The sequence below is a fragment of the Anabrus simplex genome, chromosome 5 (genome assembly GCF_040414725.1).
Source record: "Anabrus simplex isolate iqAnaSimp1 chromosome 5, ASM4041472v1, whole genome shotgun sequence".
Lineage (NCBI taxonomy): Eukaryota > Metazoa > Arthropoda > Insecta > Orthoptera > Tettigoniidae > Anabrus > Anabrus simplex.
The window spans coordinates 243594418-243606510 of NC_090269.1; positions in this window are offsets into that span (position 1 = coordinate 243594418).

The window sequence follows — 12093 nt, forward strand, 5'->3', positions numbered from 1 at the left end:
CGGAATACGTGACATTCAACAAAGTTGGAAAGTGCTGACAATTCAGCGCAAATGACGTTACCTGTACGGCAGTTAATATCTGATCCTCAAGCCGTAACAGTATAGGTAAACCACGCATTTACCACTGAACAGAGAACGTAGAAAAAAATTCGTACAAATATTTGTCCTTTGGTTAATAAGTCGATGCGAGCTTTCAGTTTCAAGTAAAATGGAGGTGATTAATGTCTTGACGATCATTGGGTAACTGAACTTCTTAAATTACATTTCTGCCCACTCTGCGTTCATTGTATTTGTAATCGAAAGATTACGGCAGGAATATTTACGCATGTAACGTATTGAAGTCATTTATGTATAAACCGAGGTCCTCCGGAGAAACTGCTTGGAAGGAAAGTTTATGCACTTCCTCACTTGGGATATCTTTAAGGCGAAGAGTAGAACCCAATTCTTGAGTTCTTATATATAGTCTGACTTTGAGTCTATATCTTCGCAAACATAAAAACTATGATAAGAATGGAAAGGAAGACATTTTATTTAGTCTTTCGTTCGATGGAGGCATCGCCTGTTACGTTCCTTCTGCACTAGTAACATAACTACCTTGTCAGTTGTTGAGTCTTTATAGTGGTCTCTGCAGTAATATTGTGGATGTCACCGTTCGTCATGGCTCCTACTTATTTTCAGCAGCTTCACATGCGGGCAGTGGAATGTGCTGTTATAGGATCTCACGAACTGAACAACATGACCAGACTCAGTATGTGTCCCTTCAGAAAAAAAATCGATATTCTGGTGGATACGCTACAGGATCCCATTCCATTATTCCCGGGGTATAGCTGATTCCTTCTGATTCGTGCTTCCATTTGAGATTCATTTTGGGCTACTGAATGTAATCGGTACTTCACTTCATGGAATCGTAAAACGACATCTAGCTTCAGTTGGGGTTGAATTTTCTAATAATTGCAAGTCTTGACTTGCCTGCTTCTAGGGAACTATGATCTTTACCGGTGCTCTAATCTGTGTTAATCAGTTAGTCATCTTTCTTATTCCTGTTGAGCATTTTGCAATTCGTTTGATGACGTATAGCTATTTCGTCGTTCTGCTTACGCCTACAAATATTCCTCAGCGATTTGATATTTGATTTCAAGTGAAAATAGCCAAGTACGAGTTTTTATTGTGGCCATCCAGCGATGTTTCTCTTAAACGGCACTATCTAATAATCAGGGAACCGAACGTCACCTCACGTTCAACATCACGCTGTGAATCTCGAGCTACGTCGTTCTTAAGTCTGTCGGCACAGAGAATGGCCGCGTGCTCTGAAGGATTCTTGCTGTGCTGAATGGTTGAGATAGCAGGGTAGTGGCTAGCAGTTGATCAAGTTGATGGGTTTGATCCTGCCTCAGTTCTGTGGTGTTTAAAGATTCTTCCATGCGCCAACTTCTTATCGGTAGATGTACCCATGCAGAAATTAACTCTTGCGGCACTTAATTTCAGGCTCTTCGGCGTCGTCAGAAACTTAAGTACTTAGCGGGACGCAAAAACAACAACATTATTAAAAGTAGTCTCCTAGATCTAGAATGGCATTCTCTCTGTGAATTGAACCAGGACTGGCTAGCAGCATCGCTCTCCAAATTACTATCCGTTCCAATCTGGTTTGGCCTCACTTTCAGAAGCACTCTCAGACGCCCTAGATATGGACTGTTCTCTATGCAAACCAACCCTGTGCTTGCTCATAAGAAATGTCTCAGGCACCTTATCTCATTTTTAAGTTTTGAAGGATGATTTTCGAAGAATAGCTCGTTTCGTAGCGGCCATAGAGAGTGGCACCAATCTCAAAAGTGTCAAAATGTACCCCACTGACTCTAATAGTTCTAGTTAAAGGTACGTTACCTGAATTAATCATCGAATTCGTAGATTGTGCATGTGGACATACTGAAAAACTGAAATGTCCCTCACTAAATTCTGATCATATGAGTTATGATAGTTGAAATCGGCAGTAGACGAGAAATTTAGGCGCAGATCAGGAGTTGAATGATGGGATTATTACTTAAGCCTAAATAGGCAAGGCAGAGTAAGAAAGTTAAAGCAGAAAACGGAAATAGAGGATAAATACATCAAGAAACATATCATACGCCAGAAAACAACATCACATAGTGAAAATGGGCTACACAGTAATATTCGAACGTTAACAACCACGCTTACCACTATTCATATACGACTGTAACCTCCAACGCTATTCCGCAAGTGTACCGAGGAATGGCAATATGATGCCCCTCTCACCTACTGACCAATGGACGACCACGAGTTTACACGAACGATGACGATCATGGCATTACGTCACTTCCTTGTTGGCAATCAGAGACGTTGCCATGGCAGGCAACCGGTAGATTCGCTGTCGAGTTGCGAAGGTGACCGTTACTCTTAGCAAGACACAAACCCAGTAGAAAAATGGTTTCTCTCTGCAAACCAACAATAGACAAGGATCGACTTAATAAGGAGGCACCAAATAACATAATAACATCAGCTATCCTTGATAAGTTCTGTCATACGGGATCAGCCTTATGTCAACGAAATGGGATAACCGGTCGCCATCACTACAAACGAGAATCATAGACGAGTTCCCCAAAAAGTGTCATAGTCCATTCAAGTGGTAACGAATGGTAAAGGTCCACTACATTTTAACAGAGAAGTGAAGAGACTAAGAGGGAGGTGCAAGTTGGAAAGAAATAGAGTTAGGAATGGTTGTGGAAGTAAGGAGAAATTGAAGGAACTTACTCGGAAATTGAATTAGCAAAGAAGTCAGCTGAGGATAACATGATGGCAAGCATAACATTGGCAGTCATACAAATTTTAGTGAGAAATGGAAGGGTATCTATATGTACTTTAAAGCAGAAACAGGTTTCAAGAAGGACATTCCAGGAATCATCAATGAACAAGGGGAGTGTGTATGTGAGGATCTTCAAAAGTTATAAGTATTCAGTCAGTAGTATGTAAAGATTGTTGGTTACAAGGATAATGTCTAGATAGAGGAGGTGACTAATACTAAATAAATATTAAAAATTACATATGATAACAATGATATTTACAATAAGATACAAAAGTTGAAACTAGAAAAGCGGCTGGAATTGATAAGATTTATGGTGATAAACTAAAGACAATGTTTTGTGACATAGTACCATATCTGAAGTTGTTATTTGATTAATGTTTACAAGAAGGAGCTATACAAAATGAATGGAGAGTTGCTATAATAGCTCCAGTGTATAAAGGAAAGGTTGATTACATAAAGTTGAAAATTACAGGCCACATGCGTTGCACGTAAGCTTTGAGAAGGCATTCTTTCTGATTACATTAGACATGTTTGCGAAATTAATAACTGGTTCGATATAAGGCAGTTCGCGTTTAGGAAAGGTTATTCCACTCAAGCTCAACTAGTAGGATTCCAGCAAGATACAGCAGATATCTTGGATTCAGGAGGTCAAATGGACTGTATCGCGACTGACTTATCTAAGGCATTCGATAGGGTTGATCATGGGAGACTAGTTGCAAAAATGAGGGCAATTGGACTAGATAAAAGGGTGTCTGAATGGGTGGCTCTATTTCTAGAAAATTAATCTCAGAGAATTAGAGTAGGCAACGCTTTATATGACCCAGTAATAACTGAGAGGGAATTCCTCAAGGCAGTATTATTGGACTTGTACCCGTGCTTCGCGATGGTATTCTACATTGTATAAGGATATCGAAGTAAATTGCTGTACATGCAGTGAATAAGTTTAAAAATTGCAGAAACAGCAGGGGGTGGTTCCCGTACGTTCTTTACATTGGAAGTGTGATTTGAGGAGCTGTGATAACAACGGCAGGCTCACTTGCTCATCGCCATTCACAACCGAGTAGGTGAGTTTTCATTAAAATGGGAGGCCCCATTACCTACTGCGGGGTCACAATCGATTCGGGGAGGTTTTATTAAAATAGATACCTTCCCTACTGCCAGTCAAACTTAAGTTGTGCTGTTATCATTATAATGACAAGCCCCTTTTCTTAATGGGAGTCACACCGAGATGATGAGTTTCCGTTATAATAGCGAGGCCACTATGTCTAATGCCAGTCATATTTTAGATGGATACATTTGTTTACAATTACAGGCACACTTGCCTATTCATAAACACAATCGGTTAGGGGATTTTTGAAGAAAATTGCACGCTCTCTTGACTTCTGCAGTCAAATCTAGAAGGGAATCATTCATTTCAATGGTAGTTCCTCCTTACTAATGCTAGTTACAAAGGAGTTGGAGAAGTATCCCATTCCAACTGCCAGTCAGAGTCGATGTAGGGAGTAATAATTACAATAGCAGACACCCTCCTGCTGAGAGTCACTACCGATGTAAGATATTAATTATAATGGAAAATACACCCTTACTACATATCTACAAGTCGACTTCAATGAATATATATAATAACATACGAAGTATATGCATGTTTATAATATTGCTAACCTTCATTTATAGATTAACTGCTGCTAAACGATACATCATATCGACAAAGGGATTGTACATTATGACGTCTCATTTAGTGGTCTAAGTGGCTGATATTAAGATATTATATCTCATATATTTATGGGTAAAATTGAGTTATAAACGTTTAACAGGGTAAATTTGGGCAAGGTTTTCTCACAGTACATTACTTTGGGTACTAATGTGACAGCTACAAACATAGAATTTGGCTCACGTATGGATACTAGGTGGGCCAATGTTTGTGTAGAATTAAATGATTCTATCTTTCGTACCATTCGATCTACGAATTATACGTGTACAAAGAGCAACATGTATGTAGGTATAATCGAGAAATAGAGACAAATCTAACATATGAGGAATAGAAATACGACGAAACGTTACAGGACCAAAATTGTAGATCACACCAAATTGAAATGAGACTATGCCATCCGTTTTGGATACGACTTACTGTTTATCCACGAAATACCTCGAAACGAAAGTACACTGACCTTAAAATTACCTCAATTTTTCCGATATTTTTCGAGGTAAAAAAAGAAATATGTAAATATTTAGAAGCTTGGCATCGATTTCAATATTCTAACTCCCCTGGCAGATGGTGCCTCTATCTTGCTTTGGGGGAGGGGGGATTTAAAAATGAGGACTTTCAGAAAACTAAAGCTAACAAATATGCAGATTGTCATTACTCAATATACAGACACAAGGTCGTTACGATTTTATTTATATAGACAAGAAATCTGCTATACGTACAACAACTTTTGGACTATGTCCGCTGGACTTAGCCTGCAAAACCGACCGTTCATGATATCTCCCTTATTAATCCTCCTATCGAAAAAATGCACATGAGGAAACATTTTTAGGAATGGGTTTCCATCAATGTTGGTCGATTTCCAGTTAGGCTGGTCTTGTATAAAATGTGGGAGAATAAAATCACTGTTTCGATTCCCTATAAATCCCTAGTCCATTCCGGGAATTTGACATGGTATAGACCGGAAAATCTACCTGTGGTCAGGTGGATGCTAAATATGAAGTTTGACTGAAATATCTACAGTAGTTTTCAGGTTATAAGAAGTGGACTTTACATGCACCCGCTCTTGAGTAGTCTGGTACCGAAAAACAGTCCGTTAATAATATCTCCCTTTTTAATCTTCGTATAGAACTAATTCATATGGGAAAAAGGTTTAGAGATTGATTTCCATTAAGGCAGGTATATTTCCATTAAGTTTGGTTGTGTACATTTTGTGGTGGTGCAAAATCACGGTTTTGGTTTCGTATAAACCCCCAGACAGTTCAGGGCTTTGGAAGAAATATTTGCCCTAAACTTACCCAAAGACAGGAGGATTCTAAATATGAAGTATGGCAGAAATATATCCAGTAGGATTCTAAATATGAAGTATGGCAGAAATATATCCAGTAGTTTTCAAGTTATAGACAAACAGACAAACAGACACCAAAGCTAAAAAATATGCAGATGGTCATTATTACACCTGAAACGGATAACTGTACGGAACCTACAGACACATGGTCGTTACGATATTATTTATATAGATAAATTATATGCGTAAAGAAGTGGAATCAGAGATAAGGCTTTTTGCACATGACGTTATTCTGTATGGATAATAAATAAATTAGAAGATTGTGAGAAACTGAAAAATGACCTCGATAATAATGTGAGATGGACAGCAGGCAATGGTATGATGATAAACGGGGTTAAAAGTCAGGTTGCGTGAATTACAAATAGGAAACGTCCTCTCAGTTTTAATTACTGCCTTGATGGGGTGAACGTTCCTTTTGGGGTTCATTATAAGTATTTGGGGTAATCACATAAATGGGATTGTAAATAAGGGGTACAAATCTCTGCACATGGTTACGAGGGTGTTTAAGGGTTGTAGTAATGATGTGAATATGAGGGCATATAAGTCTCTGGTAAGACCTCAACTAGAGTATGGTTTCAGTGTATGGGACCCTCACCAGGATTACTTGATCCAAGGACTGGAAAAATCCAAAGTAGAGCAGCTCGATTTGTTCTGGATGATTTTCGACAAAAGAGTAGCGTTACAAAAATATTTGGCGCTGGGAAGACTTGGAAGAAAGGAAACGAGCTGCTCGACTAAGTGGTATGTTCCGAGCTGTCGGTGTAGAGATGGCGTGGAATGACAGTAATAGACGAATAAGTTTGAGTGGTGTCTTTAGGAAAGATCACAATATGAAGATAAAGTTGGAATTCAAGGAGACAAATTGGAGAAAATATTCGTTTATAGCGTGGGGAATTAGGGATTGCAATAACTCACCAAGGGAGATATTCAATAAATTTCCAATACCTTTGAAATCATTTAAGAAAAGGCTAGTAAAACAACAGATATGGAATCTGCCACCTGGGCGACTGCCCTAAATGCAGATTAGTAATGACTGAAGAAATGACTGGATCACCGCCGGGGAATAACTTACACTTCTGAAGCGATACATTGGAGATCGCCTAATTTCTCGTGGAACTCCATTCCCGTAGCCTTGCTGCTCTCCGGATCTCGTGGATCCAGATGCCTACACATGGAGCATGTTGAAAGAATCAGTTTTCAAGACATCTGACCCACCACCAAATATTCTTGAATTACTCGAAAAGATAAAGTCATTTTTGTGTCCTTACAGCAACCTTCGTAATTCAACATGTTCAATAATCTTCAGAAACGTTAGGAACAGGGTGTGGCATGTGATGGTATGAATGTAAATACTGTACAAAGGCAATTAAATAACATTTCATTGCCGTTTTTTCTGCATAGGTCTACGTAGGTTTATCGCCATGGCAATGGGATGGCTAACAGTTAAGTATGCCAAAAGCACCTTCCTTTAGTTTCTCCCAGTCCCCAAATCAGAACGGAATTCTTATAATGACTCAGGAATCGAATTCACATTTCCGGCAGGAACTCATAACTTACGAACAGGAATTGGCGAGCATGGGATCCGAGCTGAATTTATCATTGTTTCCACTTACTTGAGCCAGCCTCTTCACCTCCATACCTTCTATCCAACCTCTCGTTCAATTCTTGACAGTATTAGGTTTGCGAGGCCTAGGGAGTCTCGTTCTCACGCCATTCGTCGTCTCTCCATTTCAGAGGACGGATTTTGACATATTAGCATGTTTTGTCTCTTTCAAGTCGTAATATGCCCATAAGAAATATAGGCGATTCATAACATTTGGAATCGAAGGCTAAGTTTTATAGTGCATATATACAGAATACGCACATATTCTTGACGCGTGTGAATATAAATGCATAATTGCAGTTTTATTACTATTTTGCTTAAAACAATATATAATATTCTATATTGATATTCGAATCGGTACAACAATGCAAAGAAATTAATAGCCTATGTAAAAATTCCGTTTGCCGCTGGAGGCCTGTACAATGCATTGTTGTTGACAGTCGACAGCATTAAACAAGAGCTTGACAATGTGCATTTTTTCGGTGGTGTTTTGGTATGATAGGAAAATAATGTTTTACGAGGTATGAAGTAGAAGAAAGAATAGATCCTTCCTCGAAGTTTGGCAGGAACCAACCTCCCCTCCCCAAAAAGTATTCTTATTTACGTAGAAGAATTAAAACAGAAACAGCCTGAAACTAAATAATTCCACAGTTTTATTCGTCTCTTTGCTCTTGACACTAGCGTGACATAACCAGTCCAGAACAATAATTGTCTTGACCAGACCAATATGTTTTTAGCTCTAACCTACCTTTACCGTTCATCTTTCGTGCTATTCAATGTCTGTGAATAATGCGCCGACGTGACGTTAGCAAGCATCTTTAGTGCATTGTGAGCTCGCCAGAGCCGCCGATATGTTGGATCTGTAACCTATACTTCCATCCCTTCGTTGTATCAAGACCAGTAACCACTAGAAATCATGCCAAAGAAAAGGCAGGTAAAATGCATTCTGCTTCAGCAGTTAATATTTGGAGAACAAACCTAATACGGTACATAGAAGAAAAACAAGTATTTTGGAGAGAATGCAGTAGTGCATATAAAGTGCATATATTGCTGTCATTTAGTCCATGTATGCATATTATGCTGGCTTTAGTACATATTATTTCGCCCTCGACTTTAAACATTTTCGAAATGTCGGAACTCTTCCACTTTTTACTCTGTGTTTAGAGCAAATGGTTGCTTTTGTATACTTTCTCTTAGAATATGCAACCTCGAATCAGTGTCCTGTCTGTAGTAATTGGAGTACAATTCAACAATTCAACATCCTCACCTCTTACTAATAATAATAACCCAACTCTTATTTTTACAGTATTGTATTAACTATCTATCTTTTTTCTTAACATTAAGGGCAAAAAAACTGAATATACTGAAGTAAACAGTTTAGAATTCTATAGCATTCTGTCATATTGTAATACATAAGACAACACTGCACTCTAGTTAGTTGTGAAAACCTGCCTCTCGATGCCCGCTCGCTAGCACAGAATGTGCTGACTTCGCCCTCTACCCACTTTCCCTTGACTCCAAGCTGCATGTCTTAGGAAAACCACCACCACCACATAATCACCAATCAGGCTATCATATTTATTCTAGAGAGTAAGACGTGAGAATCCTCACTTGAATCTTGCCTAGTCGAGCTCCCAGGACCCAGTCTCCAACACTGACATCCTTCATGTTCCTCTCTTCCCTGAAATTTACCGCAACTGTCCGACTCGTTGGCTGAATGTTCAGCGTACTGGCCTTTGGTTCAGAGGCTCCCGGGTTCGATTCCCGGCCGGATCGGTGATTTTAACCTTCAATGGTTAATTCCAATGGCTCGGGGGCTGGGTGTTTGTGCTGTCCCCAACATTCCTGCAACTCACACACCACACATAACACTATCCTCCACCACAATAACACGCAGTTACCTACACATGGCAGATGCCGCCCACCCTCATCGGAGGGTCTGCCTTACAAGGGCTGCGCCCGGCTAGAAATAGCCACACGAAATTATTATTATTATTATTATTATTATTATTATTATTATTATTATTATTATTATTATTATTATTATTATTATTATTATTATTATTATTATTATTATTATTATTACCGCAAGTACCCAATTCTTAGCTTTGACTATAATAGCCTTTTAAGTGAGGTATCACGATTGTTCTCCATGACGTGAGGTGCTCCATATGTTATTTACCGAGTCCTATCCCACCCGCACCGCGAGATAAGCATCCCTGACGTGTGTTTATTTCACGTCATTTCCACACGGCAGTGACGCACGTGTTGTGGGCGTGGATTGGAGTATGTATGTCTCCCACAGGTACATCCTGCATCCCCATTCACTAATACACAATTGGGTGACGCAAGATCTGTTTACACAGTTGTCGAGTATTATTGGAATCGAACACACACCAGTACTGTATATGTAACTACCCAAAATTCGTAATTGAAACTAAGTGACAGATCATTTTAAACCTGTCGTTATTATGTGTGTAAGGGACGCTAAAATGATCGCCCTCCTGGGTTATGAACTTCAACCTGCCTTTACCTGAACGAGCGCCTTAATCAGCTGAAATGGTACAAAATAAAGATTTTAAATATTTGCCTTTTAAAACAACACATATGATTTCGTATAACGAATTTCTGTTAAATTTAGAAATGATAAGTTGAAGACCGAAGACAGAAAGATGTGGTGTAGTTCAGTTACAAAAATAAAATTGATAATACTGAACTCTTTTCCCTATTGAATTTTCGTGTGCCGCGCCCGAATTGAAAATGAAATTTATCATTTTTAAATTTAAAAAATTAGAATATTCGCCTATCAAAATTCACCATTTTACAGACTACTTAGTATCTAGTGCATTTAGGAAAAAATACTCTTGATTTTATCAAAAATATGAGGATTTTAAAATGGAATGTCTTCCATTGACAGATAACATATTATGTGATTAAACAGAATATTTAGGAACAATTTATTGTAAGTTCAAGTTCGTAATAACATGCAGATTAGAGGATTAAATTAAATGGAATTAGATTATATGTAATTACATTAGGTTAGGTAATATTAAGTCATGAATATTTGTCATTTTACGAGATATCAAGGAAAATGCTGATGTAACTGGGATAAAATCTTTCAGCAAGCAATAAAGTAAATTAAATTTAAGGAAACCAAGCCCCATTCTTTCCGATCAGGAACTTAAGACTACTTCTCACCAGGAGGAATAGCCTGGACGTACTGGTAAGCGTTTCAACTTGTTTCGTCATGTTGCTTTGCTTTCTTAACCCCCGCGGTTCATAGCCCCGTTCTTTATAAGCACAAGTATAACACTGTGTTATTTGAACATTTTGGGACGCACGCATTTGCGTCAAATTTGGTACTTTTTACACCACTAGGAATTCAATCTGTTGGTGAAATATTTTGCCGCTACAATATCTTTATACCAGAACTTGCACTTCTTCTTCCTCTTCTTAATGTGCCATCATCTGGCCCGGTTAGCGATCAACACGGTGATCTTGAATTTAGATGCAGCGAAGCGAAACGGGGGCATCGTGCTCAACTCCAAACTATATTCTTCAGCCACACAGTTCGTTGTGTTCCAGGTTTCTTACGTTCCTCTATTCTTCCTTGTACGACGAGTTGGAGGATTCTGTACTAAGCAAACCCCAATGCGTGGCCGAAGTACGTCAGCTTCCACTTTTTTATGGACATGACTTCAGCCATCTATTCCAGTTGATCCAACACCTCGGAATTCCGGAATTTGTCCGTCCATGAAATGTGAAGTATCAATCTGTACACCTCATTTCGAATGCCTTCAGACTCTTGCAGAAAGCTTGAGGAAGTGTCCATCCTTTCATTCCATATAGTAACGTGGGAAACATTGGCCAAACGGACCAAACGAAGCCTTAAGTTGAGCTGTGGCTTGCGGTTGATGAGGAATTTCCTCATCTGCATGAAGATGGGCAAGGAAACCTGTAAGTCTTTCGGGGTAAAGTCCAAAACTGAGTGGTCAGCAATGACCGTGCGTTTTCATTGCTTAATGATTGCCCTTCTTGGGCAACGCGGCAAGTCTTCACAAGGCAGATGAATAAACGTAGTTTCCCAGGAGTAGAGTTACGAGATTTTTATTGCCTAGCAACGATATGTATACGAGCAATATTAATGCAACAATTACTACTGTACTATACACAGTGCTACTGAAAAAATGAAGTGAATGAGTGGATTTTGAAACATTTAAAAAAAAGAGCAATGCAGCATAAGTAAGTATTTTTACATACCTAGGTACAAACTGACACATGTTTTATTATAGTAATGTTATTCGCTTCACGTCCCATTAACTACTTGTACGGTATTCGTAGACGCCGAGGTGCCGGAATTTAGTCCCGCAGGAGTTCGTTAACGTTCCAGTAAATCTACCGACACGAGGCTGTCGTATTTGAGCACTTTCAAATAGCACCGTACTGAGCCTGCCAAGTTGGGGTCAGAAGGCCAGCACCTCAACCATCTGAGCCACTCAGCCCGGCGACACATATGCGTTTTTCTGTGGTGGTTTTCAGTATAGAGTATTGCATGAAGATGATTATAAGTGTACTGAGACGAATACATAGCCCCGAACCCGCAGTTAAAATCTCAAGCC